At 36.3% G+C, this 17,898-nt stretch overlaps 1 protein-coding gene and 1 non-coding gene across 2 annotated transcripts in view; both read right to left on the bottom strand.

Moving 5' to 3' along the window:
- LRP1B (LDL receptor related protein 1B) overlaps positions 1 to 17,898 on the bottom strand; it is a 1,678,044-nt gene that overhangs the window by 1,118,119 nt on the left and 542,027 nt on the right. The window lies entirely within an intron of this gene.
- LOC136165778 (small nucleolar RNA SNORD62) lies at positions 8,604 to 8,689 on the bottom strand. The gene has a single exon (XR_010662756.1). It is a non-coding gene; the product is annotated as a small nucleolar RNA SNORD62 (small nucleolar RNA).

A 17,898-nucleotide genomic window follows, 5' to 3' on the forward strand; every position in this document is an offset into this window, starting at 1 on the left:
TTCTTCTCTGTGTGGTATCATATCATATCCACAGCCTTGGACTCCGGAGCCAAAGGACTGAAGCTCTAACCTTGGTTTAATTAATTTCAGGCTATGCTAGTATGCAAGTATGGCGCCCCAGGAGGCGATAAGTGGTAAAGAATCCACCTGCGAACGCAGGAGATGCAAGAGATGAGGGTTCAATCCCTGGGTCAGGAAGCCCCTGGAGGAGGAAATGGCAACCCACTCTAGTGTTCTTGTCTGAGAAATCCCATGGACAGACAAGCCTGGTGGGCTACTTGGAGTCACATAGAGTCAGACGCAACTGAGCAATAGAGCGCACAATGTGGCAAATAATACCTAATGTTCACCAATCCTGTTTCTCTCCTTCTGGACAAATAAAAAGACGAGATTTCCTAGTTGACTTGTTGTAAGGTTAGAACCATATATCTGGATTCTAGATGACGCAACATGTACAAAATTAGTTTGTGCCACTTCCTAACCTGGCCCCTAAACGATTTTGACAATCTTTTACTGTCTCTTGACTTGTCAACCCTATGGATGCAGGGAATCCAGCAGATAACTTGTAGGACCCTGGAATGGCAGAGACCCAAAACTTAAAACAGTACACGTGGGAAGCATCTACTGAAAACCCAAATGGATTGTCATATCAGTGAAAATTTGGATTTTTGTTGCATTAAATGTCTGAGTTAGCAGGGTTGTTACATGGTTAATGGGCAAATGACATAAGCTCTCTATACCGGTTTCTTATCTTTAACATGGGCAAATAATAGAAACTACCTCATAGGTAGTTTAAGCTTAAATGAGGACAATTCCTAAAATATAGCCTGCCTCATAGGAACTCTTTAAATGATCATTATTATCTTTATTATCATTTTACCACTCAAGCATAATCATCTATTCAGTACAACAGAATAACTGTCATCAAAATTCTTGTCATAATTTCTATGTTCTTCAAGGAATTTGGAACAATGTTTCATTTTACAATAGATAGATTTTTCTCTTTTGCTCTTTTATTTTTGAGTGTCACATAAAATAGTTCTAGTTTTGCCCCTAAATCACTTCTGTATCTTTTGGTATCTTCTGGAGATCTTTTTTCTTTTTTTTTTTGAAATTCTCCTGATCTTTCCCTGAATGAAAAGTCTCCAACTCACAGAGAAACACTGCAGAAAACAAAAATTTTTCTATACTGCCTAATTGGTTTCTGTAAAATATGAATATTATTCTCTGAAACAATGTATATCCACATCTAATTTGCTATGTAAGCATCGACCAATCAACAATCCAGACATGCAATTTTCACCAAATACTTATGCTAGTCTGCACAGTCTATTTTTGAGCTTTTTAACATCACTGGGATTTAGATCACATTTTCACAAATGTACACAGGTTTATGATTTTGGAAACCCATACAAATAAATTTTGCTAACCTGCCTCAGAGTAAAAGCATCAGTAGAGAAAGGTTATTAGAAGTTGGTAAGCAGATGTTAACAAGTTATTACTTTTAGAGGTTTCTTCCCTCATTTATTTTTAAGTAAATACCTATAAACCAGAGAATCACTATGTCCAATCCTGTATGTGTAGCCACCATGTCATCAATGGGTTAAGCTGACTGCCTTTATGAACTATAGTCAAACAATTCACATTGATCATTCATTGGACTTGGTTGGATAGAACAGAGCTGGGTTCATGTGCTTCTAGGTTATATGTTCCTTTCTGAGGAAAAAAATGACAGCTTTTATAAACTCTTTGAATATACAAGAAGTATAGGCATTTTTCAACATATAAGCCATCTGTGATATTATTTTATAAAATGGGGTAAAATTTCATTCTCAATTTTAATAATCAAGTTTCTTCTAGAGTTTAGCTTATACAGAAATGCATTTTAACCCACAATGATAATCATAGTAATGAGAAATAATTTCTTTTCCCATGTAGTACCTTTATAAAATCAATATTTCACTCACTTTTGTACTTGGAAATTGAAAAACTGACCTAGCAACTTATCATGCCAGACAGTCCCTCTTGTCAGCAGGACAAATGCCTGACATACATAGAAAGGTGATAGTTTGTGTCACATATTTCAACCTCTAACCTGTTTCCTTACTCTGGTAAAATGCAATTTGAGCTGGTTTACTATTGTCACCTTGCTTATTTAATTTATATGCAGAGTTCATCATGGGAAGCACTGGGCTGGAAGAAGCAGAAGCTATAATCAAGATTGCCAGGAGAAATACCAATAACCTGCAGATGACACCACCCTTACGGCAGAAAGTGAAGAGGAACTAAAAAGCCTCTTGATGAAAGTGAAAGAGGAGAGTGAAAAAGTTGGCATAAAGCTCAACATTCAGAAAACTAAGATCATGGCATCTGGTCCCATCAATTTATGGGAAATAGATGGGGAAGCAGTGGAAACAGTGTCAGACTTTATTTTTTTGGACTCCAAAGTCACCGCAGATGGTGATTGCAGCCATGAAATTAAAAGACACTTACTCCTTGGAAGGAAAGTTATGATCAAGCTAGATAGCATATTAAATAGCAGAGACATTACTTTGCCAACAAATGTCTGTCTAGTCAAGGCTATGGTTTTTCCAGTGGTCATGTATGGATGTGAGAGTTGGACTGTGAAGAAAGCTGAGCACTGAAGAATTGATACTTTTGAACTGTGGTATTGGAGAAGACTCTTGATAGTCCCTTGGACTGCAAGGAGATCCAACCAGTCCATCCTAAAGATCAGTCCTGAGTGTTCATTGGGAGGGCTGATGCTGAAGCTGAAACTCCAATACTTTGGCCACCTCCTGCGAAGAGTTGACTCATTAGAAAAGACCCTGATGCTGGGAGGGATTGGGGGCAGGAGGAGAAGGGGATGACAGAGGATGAGATGGCTGGATAGCATCACTGACTCGATGGATATGAGCTTGAGTAAACCTGGGAGTTGGTGATGGACAGGGAGGCCTGGCGCAGACATGACTGAGTGACTGAACTGAACTGAACTGAACTTAATAGAGATTAGGCTGCTGCTTATGACTGCTATGGTGGATTTCTTCAGAGTTCTTTGCCTAGTACAAGCTTACCATCCTGGTTTCAAGTTTTCAGTATATTCCATATAGAAAGATATAACATTATGGCAATTCTTTTTTTTTAAATTAATTAATTTAATTGGAGGCTAATTACTTTACAATATCGGAGTGGTTTTTGCCATACACTGACATGATTCAGACATGACTGTACATGTGTTCTCCATCCTGAACCCCCTCCCACCTTCCTCCCCATCCCATCACTCAGGGTCATCCCAGTGCACCAGCCCTGAGCACCCTGTCTCATGCATCGAACTTGGACTGGTGATCTATTTCACATATGATAATATACATGTTTCAAAGCTATTCTCTCAAATCATCCCACCCTCGCCCTCTCCCAGAGTCCAAAAGTCTCTTCTTTACATCTGTTTCTCTTTTGCTGCCTCACATATAGGGTCATCGTTATTCTTTTTCTAAATTCCACATATATGTGTTAATAGACCGTATTGATGCTTTTCTTTCTGACTTACTCCACTCTGTATAGACTCCAGTTTCATCCACCTCATTAGAACTGATTCAAATACATTCTTTTTTAATGGATGAGTAATATTCCATGGTGTATATGTACCATAGCTACCTCATCCATTCGTCTGCTGATGGGCATCTAGGTTGCTTCCATGTCCTGGCTATTATAAACAGTGCTGCAATGAACATTGGGGTGCACGTGTCTCTTTCAGATCTGGTTTCCTCGGTGTGTATGCCCAGAAGTGGGATTGCTGGGTCATATGGCAGTTCTATTTCCAGTTTTTTAAGAAATCTCCACACTGTTCTCCATAGTGGCTGTACTAGTTTGCATTCCCACCAACAGTGTAAGAGGGTTCCCTTTTCTCCACACCCTCTCCAGCATTTATTGCTTGTAGACTTTTGGATAGCAGGCATCCTGACTGGCGTGTAATGGTACCTCATTGTGGTTTTGATTTGCATTTCTCTGATAATGAGTGATATTGAGCATCTTTTCATGTGTTTGTTAGCCATCTGATGTCTTCTGTGGAGAAATGTCTGTTTAGTTCTTTGACCCATTTTTTGATTGGGTCATTTATTTTTGTGGTATTGAGCTGCATGAGCTGCTTGTATGGCAATTATTTTTAAAGTTTTTTGTTCTGTATGTGTTATGGTATATTTACATGTGCCTCCCTTGTGGTTGAGTAGTAAGAATCCACCCCATGATGCAAGAAACATGGGTTCAACCCCTGGGTTAGGAAGATCCCTAGAGGAGGAAATGGCTACCTGCTCCAGTATTCTTGACTGGGAAATCCCAGAAGCCTAGCCAGCTACATTCCATGGGGTTGCAAAAGAGTCATGACTTAGCAACTAAACAACAATTTACAAACAGTAAAACTCATTCATTTTAGTGTACAGATCTGTGAGTTTTGACAAGTGCATATAATTCTGTAACCAATGCCATTATTAAAATATAGAACAGGACCATTATTCCCAAATATTATTCTATATTCTTCTGTAATCAGCCCATTTCTCCAATGCCAGAGTTTGGCAATAATTGATCTGTTTTCTGTCTCAAAAATTGTGCTTTCTCCAGCATGTCATATAAATGGAATATTTCAGTCTGTAGCATCTTTACTGAGCATAATGTATTTGAGATACTTCCATGTTATTTTATTGGTAATTCTCTTCTTTATTGCTGAATGAAAGTGAAAATTTCTCAGTTGTGTCTGATTCTTTGTGACCCCATGGATTATACAGTCCATGGAATTCTCCAGGCCAGAATACTGGAGTAAGGAGCCTTTCCCTTCTCCAGGGGATATTCCTGACCCAGGGATTGAACCAGGGTATCCTACATTGCAGGCAGATTCTTCACTAGCTGAGCTACCAGGGAAGCAGTAAAGAGAATTCCATGGACTTATAGTTCATGGGGTCGCTAAGAGGCGAACACGACTAAGTGACTTTCACATTCCACTGTAGGAATGTACCTTATTTTGTATATCCATTTCACATGTGATGGATGTTTGAGTTGTTTCTAGTTTTGGTTTCTTAAGAATAAAGTTGCTATAACATTTAATTTTTGTGTAAATATATATCACTTCTTTTGGTAAATGGTGTTGCTGGCTTATATAAAATGATGTTTATATAAGATAGTAAAAGAATGTTTCACTTTACATAAAAAATTATCAAAATATTTTCTAAAGTGGCTGCATTGCTTTGCATTCCCAAAACAAATATATGAATCTTCCAGTTACTTGAACTTCTGCTGCTGCTGCTGCTAAATCACTTCAGTCATGTCCAACTCTGTTTGACCCCATAGATTGCAGCCTACCAGGCTCCTCCGTCCCTGGGATTCTCCAGGCAAGAACACTGGAGTGGGTTGCCATCTCCTTCTCTAATGCATGAAAGTGAAAAGTGAAAGTGAAGTCGCTCAATCGTGTCCAACTCTGTGCGACCCCATAGACGGCAGCCCACCAGGTTCCTCTGTCCCTGGGATTCTCCAGGAAAGAATACTGGAGTGGGTAGCCATTGCCTTCTCCAATGCATGCTAAGCTGCATCAGTCATGTCCAACTCTGTGTGACACTATGGACAGTAGCCCACAGGCTCCTCTGTCTACGGGATTCTCTAGGCTTCTACCTGGCACTTATTATCAGGTTTTTATTTTAATTTCTTTAGACACTGGTAGATATGTAATAGTATTAATTGTGGTTTTAATTTGCATTTCCTAATGACTGTTGATATTCAATGACTAATGATATCTTTTCATGTGCTTATTTGCCACTCATATCTTTGATTAATGTCTATTCAATCTTTTGCCCATATATGCGTGTATATATGTATGTACACATATGCACACACACATATATACAGATGTATATTTTAGTCCATTATGGACTAAATCAAGTCCATTATGAGTCACTTGATTTGTAAATATTTTCTCCTGGTTTGTAGCTTCTCTTTTCATTCTTCCTAACATTTTTCAAATAATAAACTTGCAAAGAAAACATTTTTAACTTTGGTGAAGTCCTACTTCTCAATATTTTCTTTTTGAATCACGCTTCAGGGTCAACTCCTTACCTAAGTCAACCTCTCCCTTGTTATCTTCCAAAAACTTTATAGTTTGAGATTTGTGGTCCATTTTGAATTACTTTTCACATATAGTATAAGATGTGAATCAAAGTCTTTTATGTTTTTGCTTTTATTTTTTGCATTAAATTTTGAAATGTTACTATTCTTAATTAAATTATCTTTGCACTTAAGAAATAGGTATGACTACATATATTTGATGATGTATTTGTGGATATATTTCTATACTCTCATGTTTCATCAATTTATATCACACTGGTTTGACATAGCAAATTTGAAATCTGGTAGCAGAAATCCTCATACTTTATTTTTGTTTTCCAGAACTGCTTTAGGTATTCTAGGTCCTTTGCATTTCCATATAAATTTTAGAATCAGTTTTTGTGAAATTCTGATAGGATTTTAATCGGAATTAAATTTAATCTATAGGCTGGGAAAAACTGACATCCTGATTTTTTGAAGTATTCTCTAATTATCTTCTTAAAGCTGTGGGATCTGTAGTGATATCCTCTCTTTGCTGATATTTGTAATTTGTGTCTTTTTGTGACTTTAACAAGGCCATAAGATATAATAAGTCAGTATATAAAAATTAATTATATTTCTAAATGCTAGAGGTGTACAACTGGAAATTGAAATAAACAATATCACATATAATACAAAGTACAAAACACTTAGATATTAATTGAACAATATAGGCAAGACCTGTGTGCTGGAAACTCATAGGGGAAAAAACTCCTAGAGCCCCAAGTAAATGTTCATATACATTATATTTGTGGAACAGGAGACCCAATGGTGGAAACCATTTTGGCAGTTCCTTACAATTTTCCTTTAAATTTGACAACACAGATGAAAGAGACAAGTTCCTTGAAAAATACAAACTGTCAAAGTGCATTCAAGAAGAAATGAATTATCTGAATATTCTTATATTTATTAAAGGAATTGAATTTAAAATTAAAAATATTCCTACAAATAAAACACTAGATGGAGATGGCTGCACTGAATGTGCTACTGAACATTTATCAATTCTATATAAACATTTCTAGAAAAGAAGAAGAAAATGCTTTCGAGCTAGTTTTATATGACACCAGAATTACCCTAATTCCAAAATAATACAAACATATTTTTTAAAAAAAGCTGTAGCACAATATTTCTTATGAACATTTATGCAAAATTTTTAATAATGCAAGTATAGGAATATGTGAAAGAATAACACATCATGACTAGGTGAGGTTCATTGTGGCAGGTTTAAGATTTGAAATTTTATTAGCACAAGTCAATGTAACAGTATATTAAGAGGGAAAAACATGATTATTTCAATAGATTCCTAAAGCATTTAACAAAAAACAATACCAACTCATGATTTAAAAAAAAAAAAGGCAAAAATACTCTTAGCAAAACGGAAATTCTTTAACCAGACTGAATTATTTTGCCCAAATATCAGGAACAAGTCATAAAATACTTACATTCAATAATGAACTGGAGGTCTTAGCCAAGGCACTAAGGTTATTTAAAAAAAAAAAAAAAGTAAAACTGTCTCTATTTTTAAAGAAGACAGTCTTTTTATGTTAAAAAAAAAAAAAAATTAAGAAAAAAGTTCTACCCCAAATCCAACAGTACCCATTCTTTATATTTTTTTAAATAGGACAAAAACAATAACTTTCCATTTTAATGAGAGTATCTCCTAAGGATTTACAATTCTTTCAAAAGGAAAAATAAAAATTTTCTAGATATTTTATATATTTTACTACAGGGTAAAAATTGCAGGCCAATTAGGTTGTTTGAGAAGATTTTCTATGGGCTGGTCTCATGTTTGAAACAGAATGTATACTTTTAAAAATAATAATCTATGTGTGTATATGCATATGCAATCAACACACATAAATATCCTTGTCCTTTTTGATACATGTATATTATTCTATTTTATGGACATGGATGGCAAGTAATTTAATAAACTGATTAGATACTGAAACACATTTACTTTGTATCATAAATGCAGCTATCTGTTTAAGACTATTTTACTCTTCACTCTATACTGCAGAGTTTTTTCTAGGAAGTGGCTACTCAGTCAGAGACAGCATGTCCTCAGCTGAAAATGTACTGCATTAATGCTAAGAGATTTTAACTGTTTTATGCTATAGATACAGCAAGTAGCAAGTTTACTCAGAAAAAGAATTCTAATCATACCAACTCATTCACTAAAACGGGATGGAAAACTGCTTATTTTGGGTCCCCAAGAGAATCATTTCTAGAAACTTAGCCACTTTAGGTTCTGATTTCTGAGGAAACTTTTTTTTTTAATTGCAATGACATTCAGTGTTCTAAAGTTCAAATATGTAAAACATTGAAGCAGTTTTCATTTCCTAGAAAATTAAAATCAAGTTATCAATTGACAAAATTTGGTAAATAAACCTATAATCTGCAGGTATTAGTTATTAGTGGGGATATTGTTGAAGAAAAAAATATTTGCCTCAGTTTTTTTTTTTTTTTTCTTTATTCCATGGCCTCTCAGTCACGGTCCTCTTCATCTCCCTGCTATTGAGTCCACAGTGGAGGGTCAGAAGGATCTATTGGAATTGTATCACTGAGATGCCTCAGTTTTAGATATGAGAGGATATAAGAAAATAAAAATAAAGCAGCACATATTCCTTTGGGGTTCTCTTCTCAGATTACATTGGAGGATAATGACATTACTGACTTCATAGGGATGGTGAAAGATTTAACCACAGTAATTCAATAGAAGCACTTAGCTTAGTGTCTGACATGTTGTAAACACCCATTATAGGTTGGCAGTTACATTATTATCATTATAATCTTCAACACATCTCCACCAAAGGAATATAGTAATTTTCACTTCCATCTTTTATTTTTATAGAAGAATAGACCAGGCACACATGGTATCTTGAAATGTGCTCTGTTAAGGTAGAAGACACAGATCTAGTACTCATAATATTTATCAGACATTTAACTGTGCGCTAGTTTCTTAATCTTTCTTCACCTTAACTCCCAACCTGGTATATGCCTTAAATTATTAAGAATATTAAAAGACATAATGAGTGCAAATATGTTCTATAACTCATAGAATATCTTATTAATTTTGAAATACTGACTGGTATATAGAGAAAGCAGAGAAAGTAAAGAGTGCTAGGTGCATTGGATAGGTAAAGAGAAGATAGTTTGTGGTATTATGCATCTCATTTCAGGGCTTCCCTTGTGGCTCAGTGGTAAACAGTCTGCCTTCCAATACAGGAGGTGTGGGTTTGATCCCTGGATCGGGAAGATCCCCTGAAGAAGGAAATGGTGACCCACTCCAGTATTCTTGCAGGAAAATCCTGGAGGACAGAGGACCCTGGCAGGCTACAGTTCATGGAGACACAAAGAAGACAGACAGATAGGACTTAGCAACTAAATAACAACAACATCTTTTTTCAGTGTTCTCTATATGATTTTACAGTAAGGATGATATACTAGATTTATTAATCATGACCAATATCAGGTCTTTGCCCTGTTCAATACATTTAGATATAGCCACAGAGAAACTATCACTTGAGGGGAAAACAAAATAGCTACATTTACCACAAGAGCCTGAGAAAAATATAATTGCTGAGTGGAAACTATACATCTAGCAGAGAGTTTTTCATGTCTAGATGTAGAAGGGTAAGAAAATAAAAATAGAGATAAAAAAGATACTAGAAATTGTATAAGTATATAGCTTGTATGACATAAACATAATAGGATGGAGGTGATGGTAGCAATTGGGTTAGAGGAGGTGAGGTATTATCAAGAAAGGTACCTCTTTTGTAAAAGGAGTTCAAAACTTCTAGCAGTTTCTGCATATTTAGTAACCTAGAGGCATTTGTTACTCTATTTATTTGGAAGGTGAAAGTGAAGTTGCTCAGTCCTGTCCAACTCTTTGCAACCCCATGGACTGTAGCCCACCAGGCTCCTCTGTCCATGGGCTTTTCCAGGCAAGAGTACTGGAGTGGACTGCCATTTCCTTCTCCAGGAGATCTTCCCAAGCCAGGGATCAAACCTGGGTCTCCTGCATTGCAGACAGATGCTTTACCGTCTGAGCCACCAGGAAAGCTTTTTACTTTTATTGGAAAGTAAATATAAAAGTCTTTTTTTTTCCCTTTAAATAACAAACATTATTCTCTCAAATCCTCATATTAGTCCCAGACCACAGGAGGCAATGATACCCCTGGGAATGCATCTGTATATTCAATAAAATGAGAATGAACAAAAACAAACACAACACAATGCCTGGCATGTTAGGTAAAAGGTGCGCATTAGCGATGTCAAGCACGGCACTTAAAACACACTAATTCACCTTTGCAATTTGCCAAATCTTTAATAAAAGTAATAAGGAAGGCTTAAACACACAGGAACAAAGAGAACAGGAAAGGAGACTGGAAAAAACAAAGGTAATCAACAAAAATCAAAGAAGCAGCAAGTGCATGTTGCCTGATTTGGCCTTTATGGTACAAGAAAGTAAAATGTAATCAAAAGCTGAAGGAGATGAGATGGATTATGATCAGAGAGGCTGCATTTCAAACACCTAGATTGCTAAGTGCACAGCTCCAGGGCACATTGTATTTTTTTTTCTTTTTTTTACTGTAATATTAAATTTATTTTAAATTAAAGGATAATTGCTTTACAGTATTATGTTGGTTTCTGCCAAACATCAACATGAATCATCAGGTATACCTATGTCCCCTCCCTCTTGAACACCCCTCCCACTTCCTTCCCCATCCCACACATCTAGGCTGTTACAGAGCCCTGGGTTTAGTTCCCTTAGTCATAGAGCAAATTCCAACCTGCTAGCTATATTAAATGTGGTAATGTAAGTTTCCTTGTTATTCTCTCCATACATTCTACTCTTTCAGGCAGCATTATTGAAACAAATTTTGGTATGAGTGGATCTCATGTTGTATGGCAGGGAAACACTTAGAGGTGGGTTGATGAAGACCATTTTGAAAAGCCACAGCTACCACTAAAGATTGAAGATTTTGCTACTAATATTAGGAACATGAGAAAAATGCTTACTGCTGTCACTTCTGTTTGACATTTCACTGACTAGCAAGAAAAAGAAATAAAAGGTATCCTGACTAGAAAGAAATGAAACTATCTCTATTTACAGATGGCATGATCTTACATATGGAAATCCTAAGAAATAAATGACAAAAAAAATCAATTAGAACTAATAAATGAGTTCAACAAGTCTGCAGGGTAAAAGAAAAAAAATACATGAATCAATCATATCTGTATACCCTAGTAATGAACTATCTGAATGTGTAACTTTTAAAAAGTCCATGTAAAAAATGCACCATAAAGAATAAAATACTTAGGAATAAATTCAAAACAGAAGTACTAGACCTATACACTAAAAAAATATAAAATATCACTGAAATAAATTTAAAAGATCCAACTAAATGAAAAAGAACCCCATATTCACACATTAGAAAACTTAATGCTATAAGATGGTAATGCTTTCCAAATTGATCTACACATACAGTGAAATCTCTAGGAAAATTTAAGCTATCTTCTACATAAATTGACAAAATTATCTAAAAATTCATGTAGAAATATAAGAAACATGAAATAGTCAGAAAAAATAATTTTAAATGAAGATTATGTAGAGGACTCACATTTTCCCATTTGAAAATTTAATATAAAGTTATAATAATCAAGACAGTGTGGTACAACCATAGGATAGAGACATATATCAGTGAAATACAATTAAGGTTCCAGAAACAAACTCATATCTACATTCAAAGAAGTTTAGGTAAAAATTTCAGTAATGAAGAGTATTTTTCAGCAAATAACTCTAGCCCAATTAGAAATCTACAAGCAAAGAAATGAAGTTGGAAACCTACCATATGCCCCACAAAAAAATTTAACTCAAGATGAATTATATACCTAAGAATGTGAGCTAAAAGAATACAACTTTTAGAAGAAAAAGTTAGGAGTAAATATTTAAGTCTCTGAGCTAAGCAAAGCCTTGCTAAATAGAGTATCAAAAGCACAAGTGAAAAAGGGCAGGGTGGGAGGAAGAGATGTTTTACTCAGGAAAACTAAACAAAGTTACACTTCAAAGCATACTATCAAGAAAATAAAGAGATGACCACAGAATGGGATAAAACATGTCCCAATAAAATCTGGTAAGGTATGTGTATTCTGATAAATAGCACAATTATTATATTATGCTTTTATAATATTTCTAAACAACTCTTACAACTGAATAATAAAAACACAAACAACCAAACCTAAAGACAGGAAAAGGATCTGAATCCACACTTCTCCAAAGAAATTTAACAAATGTACATTAAACCCATGAAAGAGTACTCAACATCTGAATTCATTAGGCCAATGCAGATCAAAACCACAGTGAAAATACTACTTCATACTTATGAGCATGGTTATAATCACAATGACAGACAATACTAAATGTTGTTGAGGATGTAGATAAATGGGAACATTCATGACACTTCTACTGGAAATATAAATCATTCAGCCATTTTGGAAATCATTTTGGCAGTTCCTTACAAAATAAAACATAAAGTTACCATATGTTCCAATAATTCTACTCCTAGGTAATTACCAGAAGAAAGTTGAACATACCAATAATTGTACATGAATGTCTATAGTACTGTTATTCATAATAGTAAAAAACTTGGGAACAACTTAAACATTCTTAAATGAACAAAGTAAGTAAGTTTAAGTGTTAGTCACTCAGTCATGCTCAAGTCTTGGAGACCCCATGGACTGCAACCCACTAGGCTCCTCTGTCCATGAGATGCACCAGGTAAGGATACTGTAGTTGGTTGCATTTCCTTATCCAGGGCATCTTCCCAACCCAGGGATCAAACCCCGGTCCCCTGCACTGCAGGCAGATTCTTTACCAACTGAGCTACAAGTGAAGCCCTTAAATGAACAAAGGGGTAAGCGACATGAGATATATTCATAAAATAGATTGCTATTTGATAACAAAAAGGAATAAAGTGCTGATACAAGCTATGACATTCAGTTCAGTTCAGTCGCTCGGTCGTGTCTGACATGACATGCAACCCCATGAACCGCAGCACGCCAGGCCTCCCTGTCCATCACCAACTCCCGGAATCCACCCAAACCCATGTCCATCAGGTCGATGATGCCATCCAACCATCTCATCCTCTGTCATCGCTTTCAATTGTCGTGCCCTCAATCTTTCCCAGTATTAGGGTCTTTTCAGGTGAGAGTTCTTCGCATCAGGTGGCCAAAGTACTGAAGTTTCAGTTTCAACATCAGTCCAACTAATGAACACCCAGGACTGATCTTTAGGATGCACTGGTTGGATCTCCTTGCAATCCAAGGGACTCTCAAGAGTCTTCTCCAACACCACAGTTCACAAGCATCAATTCTTCGACTCTCAGCTTTCTTCACAGTCCAACTCTCACATCCACACATGACTACTGGAAAAACCACAGCCTTGATTAAACGGACCTTTGTTGGCAAAGTAATGTCTCTGCTTTTCAATATGCTATCTAGGTTGGTCATAACTTTCCTTCCAGGGAGTAAGCATCTTTTAATTTCATGGCTTCAATCACCATCTGGAGTGACTTTGGAAAACAGAAAAATATAGTCGGCCACTGTTTCCCCATCTATTTGCCATGAAGTCATGGGACTGGATGCCATGATCTTAGTTTTCTGAATGTGGAGCTTTAAGCCAACTTTTTCACTCTCCCCTTTCAATTTCATCAAGAGGCGCTTTAGTTCTTCATCACTTTCTGCCATAAGGGTGTTGTCATTTGCATATCTGAGGTTATTGATATTTCTCCCGGCATCCTTGATTCCAGCTTGTGCTTCATCCAGCCCAGTGTTTCTCATGATGTACTCTGTGTGTAAGTTAAATAAGCAGGGTGACAATATACAGCCTTGACGCACTCCTTTTGCTATTTGGAACCAGTCTCGTTCCATGTCCAGTTCTAACTGTTGCTTCCTGACCTGCATACAGATTTCTTAAGAGGCAGGTCAGGTGGTCTGGTATTCCCATCTCTTTCAGAATTTTCCACAGTTTGTTATGATCCACACAGTTGATGGCTTTGGCATAGTCAATAAAGCAGAAATAGATGTTTTTCTGGAGCTCTCTTGCTTTTTCAATGATCCAGCGGGTGTTGGCAATTTGATCTCTAGTTCCTCTGCCTTTTCTAAAGCCAGATTGAACATCTGAAAGTTCACGGTTCACATATTGCTGAAGCCTGGTTTGGAGGATTTGAGCATTACTTTACTAGCATGTGAGATGAGTGAAATTGTACAGTAGTTTGAACATTCTTTGGAATTGCCTTTCTTTGGGATTGTAATGAAAACTGACCTTTTCCAGTTCTGTGGCCACTGCTGAGTTTTCCAAATTTGCTGGCATATTGAGTGCAGCACTTTCACAGCATCATCTTTTAGGATTTGAAATAGCTCAACTGGAATTCCATAACCTCCACTAGCTTTGTTCGTAGTGATGCTTTCTAAGGCTTGCTTGATTTCACAATCCAGGATATCTGGCGCTAGATGAATGATCACATCATCGTGATTATCTGGATTGTGAAAATTTTTTTGGTATAGTTCTTCTGTGTATTCTTGCCACTTCTTCTTAATATCTTCTGCTTCTGTTAGGTCCCTACCACTTCTGTACTTTATTGAGCCCATTTTTGCATGAAATATTCCTTGGTATCTCTAATTTTCTTGAAGAGGTTTCTAGTGTTTCCCATTCTGTTGTTTTCCTGTATTTCTTTGCATTGATTACTGAGGAAGTCTTTCTTATCTATCCTTGCTATTCTTTGGAATCTGCATTCAAATGGGTGTATCTTTCCTTTTCTCCTTTGCTTTTGGCTTCTCTTCTTTTCACCGGTATTTGTAAGGCTTCTGGCAGAATGTGGTCCTCTGGAGAAGGGAATGGCAAACCACTTCAGTATTCTTGCCTTGAGAACCCCATGAACAGTATGAAAAGAAAAAAAGATAGGACACTGAAAGGTGAACTCCTCAGGTCGGTAGGTGCCCATTGCTATTCTACATTATGCTACCGGAGATCAGTGGAGAAATAACTCCAGAAAGAAAGAAGAAATTGAACCAGAGCAACAACACCCAGTTGTGGATGGGACTGGTGATAGAAGCAAGGTCCGATGCTGTAAAGAGCAATATTGCATAGGAACCTGGAATGTTGGGTCCTTGAATCAAGGCAAATTGGAAGTGGTTAAACAGGCAAGAGTGAATATTGACATTCTAGGAATCGGCGAACTAATGAACTGGAATGGGCGAATTTAACTCAGATGACCATTATATCTACTACTGTGGGCAGGAATCCCTTAGAAGAAATGGAAAGGCCATCACAGTCAACAAAAGAGACTGAAATGCAGTACTTGGATGCAATCTCAAAATCAGTAGAATGACCTCTGTTTATTTCCAAGGCAAACCATTCAATATCATGGTAGTTCAAGTCTATGCCCTGACCAGCAATGCTGAAGAAGCTGAACAGTTCTATGAAGACCTAGAAGACCTTCTAGAACTAACACCCCCAAAAGATGTCCTTTTCATTATAGGGGACTGGAATGCAAAAGTAGGAAGTCAAGAACACCTGAAGTAACAGGCAGATTTGGACTTGGAGTACAGAATGAAGCAGGGCAAAGGCTAATAGAGTTCTGCCAAGAGAACACACTGGTCATAGCAAACACCCTCTTCCAACAACACAAGAGAAGGTTCTATACATGGACATCACCAGATGGTAGACACTGAAATCAGATTAATTATATTCTTTCCAGCCAAAGATGAAGAAGCTCTATACAGTCAGCAAAAGCAAGACTGGGAGCTGACTGTGGCTCAGATCATGAACTCCTTATTGCCAAATTTAGACTTAAATTGAAGGAAGTGGAGAAAACCACTAGACCATTCAGGTATGACTTAAATCAAATCCCTTATGACTATACAGTGGAAGTGAGAAATAGATTTAAGGGACTAGATCTGATAGAGTGTCTGATGAACTATGAACAGAGATTCGTGACACTGTACAGGAGAGAGGAATCAACACCGTCCCCAAGAAAAAGAAATGCAAAAAAGCAAAATGTCTGTCTCAGGAGGCCTTACAAACTATGACTTTAGTGAACACTGAAACCATTAAGCTAGTAAAATAAGCCAATCATAGAGGACCACATATTGTATGATTCCATTTATATGAGTTGTATCAAATAGTTACATCAGTAGTAATCATTGCCTATTCCTGTGGAGATTGGAAAAACATGGGAAGTGATTGTTAATGTGTTCAGGGTTATTGTTTGGCATGATAAAAACAAAAAATTGTAGTAGTGGTTGTACAACCCTGTGAATATACTAAAAAATTGATTTTATAATTTAATTGGGTGAAATGTATGGTATATGGATTATAGTTCAATAAAATTACTATTAAAAATACAAAGGATTAGGGATCACAATGGTATTAAATAAAACTCAGCAATTACAATGGAATTCACAAAGCCGTGAAGAAATGCCCAAATTCTAATAGACAATAATTTTTAGTCTCTCATACGTACAGAGAAACTGGAATAAAGATGTTTTCAGATACATGAGGCCACCAAAAATATATAGCCCAACCATCTTTTCTCAGGGGGTTCATACAGGAAACATCAGTTCAGTAGGATTTTTGTTTTTCACCAAAGAAAAAGTAGCTTAGAAAGTAAATTTTGCCAAGCTTTAGCAAAGAGATTGTCTAGAAGACTGGTGAAGGAAGTCTCAGGATAATACCTATGGAATCAGTTTAAGTTGAATATAGTACACAAATGGCTTTTGAAAGTATGTGATCAAGAAATTAAAATATTAGAAGACAATAATATTAAAGAAATGTTGGCAATATAGTACTTGTCTCAGCTCTGAAGAAATGTATCAGTTCAGTTCAGTTCAGTCTCAGTTGTGTCCGATTCTTTGCAAACCCATGAATCGCAGCATGCCAGGCCTCCCTGTCCATCACCAACTCCTGGAGTTTACTCAAACACATGTCCATTGAGTCGGTGATGCCATCCAGCCATCTCCTCCTCTGTCGTCCCCTTCTCCTCCTGCCCCCAATCCCTTCCGAAGAAGTGTATAAGATAATAATTAAATAGTGAATACTTATTTAAAGAATAACTGAATATAATTATATAGAAAGAATGTGTATAAGCAAAACAGTCATTTTCCAGTTAAGCTAGTCAATAACACCTTAGTCTGAAAAAAATTAAGAAATATTTATTTAAGCATGTTATATTATTAGTATTCAGATTTTTTTTAAGAAGAGTTAAAAATGTGGTATTGTTAGGGAACAGAGATCAGGGATGAGTGGAATGTACGATGTGACTATGTTTTATTCATTTTGAGCTTTACAGGGCTATTTGACTCTAAGACATGCATGTGCATCTCTTTGATTTCAAAAATTATTAATTAAAAAATAGGAACCAGATGGCATCTTTATCGGGTCTTCATTATAATCAAAACAAGCATTTTTACACTTCAGGGTGCTTTCTGAGGGAATTCATAAAATGAAAATGTCTTTTCAATAGGTCTAATGTTTTTCTGGTGAAGATCATTTTAATCATTTTATTCAGTGTTTTCCCAGTATTTTAATCACTTTATCTTCTTCTTGCCTTCAGTATAATTGTGTATAATCATGCATATAGTTGAGACAACACTTAATAACGCAGTTCTGAGATGTAGTTAATTGAAAAGCAAAGTTGCAATTAAAACTGCAACTTCTGTGATTGAAAGATAGCATACAACCAGATAATATATTAAGGGGGATATATTTAGTGG

The sequence above is a fragment of the Muntiacus reevesi genome, chromosome 3, assembly GCF_963930625.1.
Source record: "Muntiacus reevesi chromosome 3, mMunRee1.1, whole genome shotgun sequence".
NCBI lineage: Eukaryota > Metazoa > Chordata > Mammalia > Artiodactyla > Cervidae > Muntiacus > Muntiacus reevesi.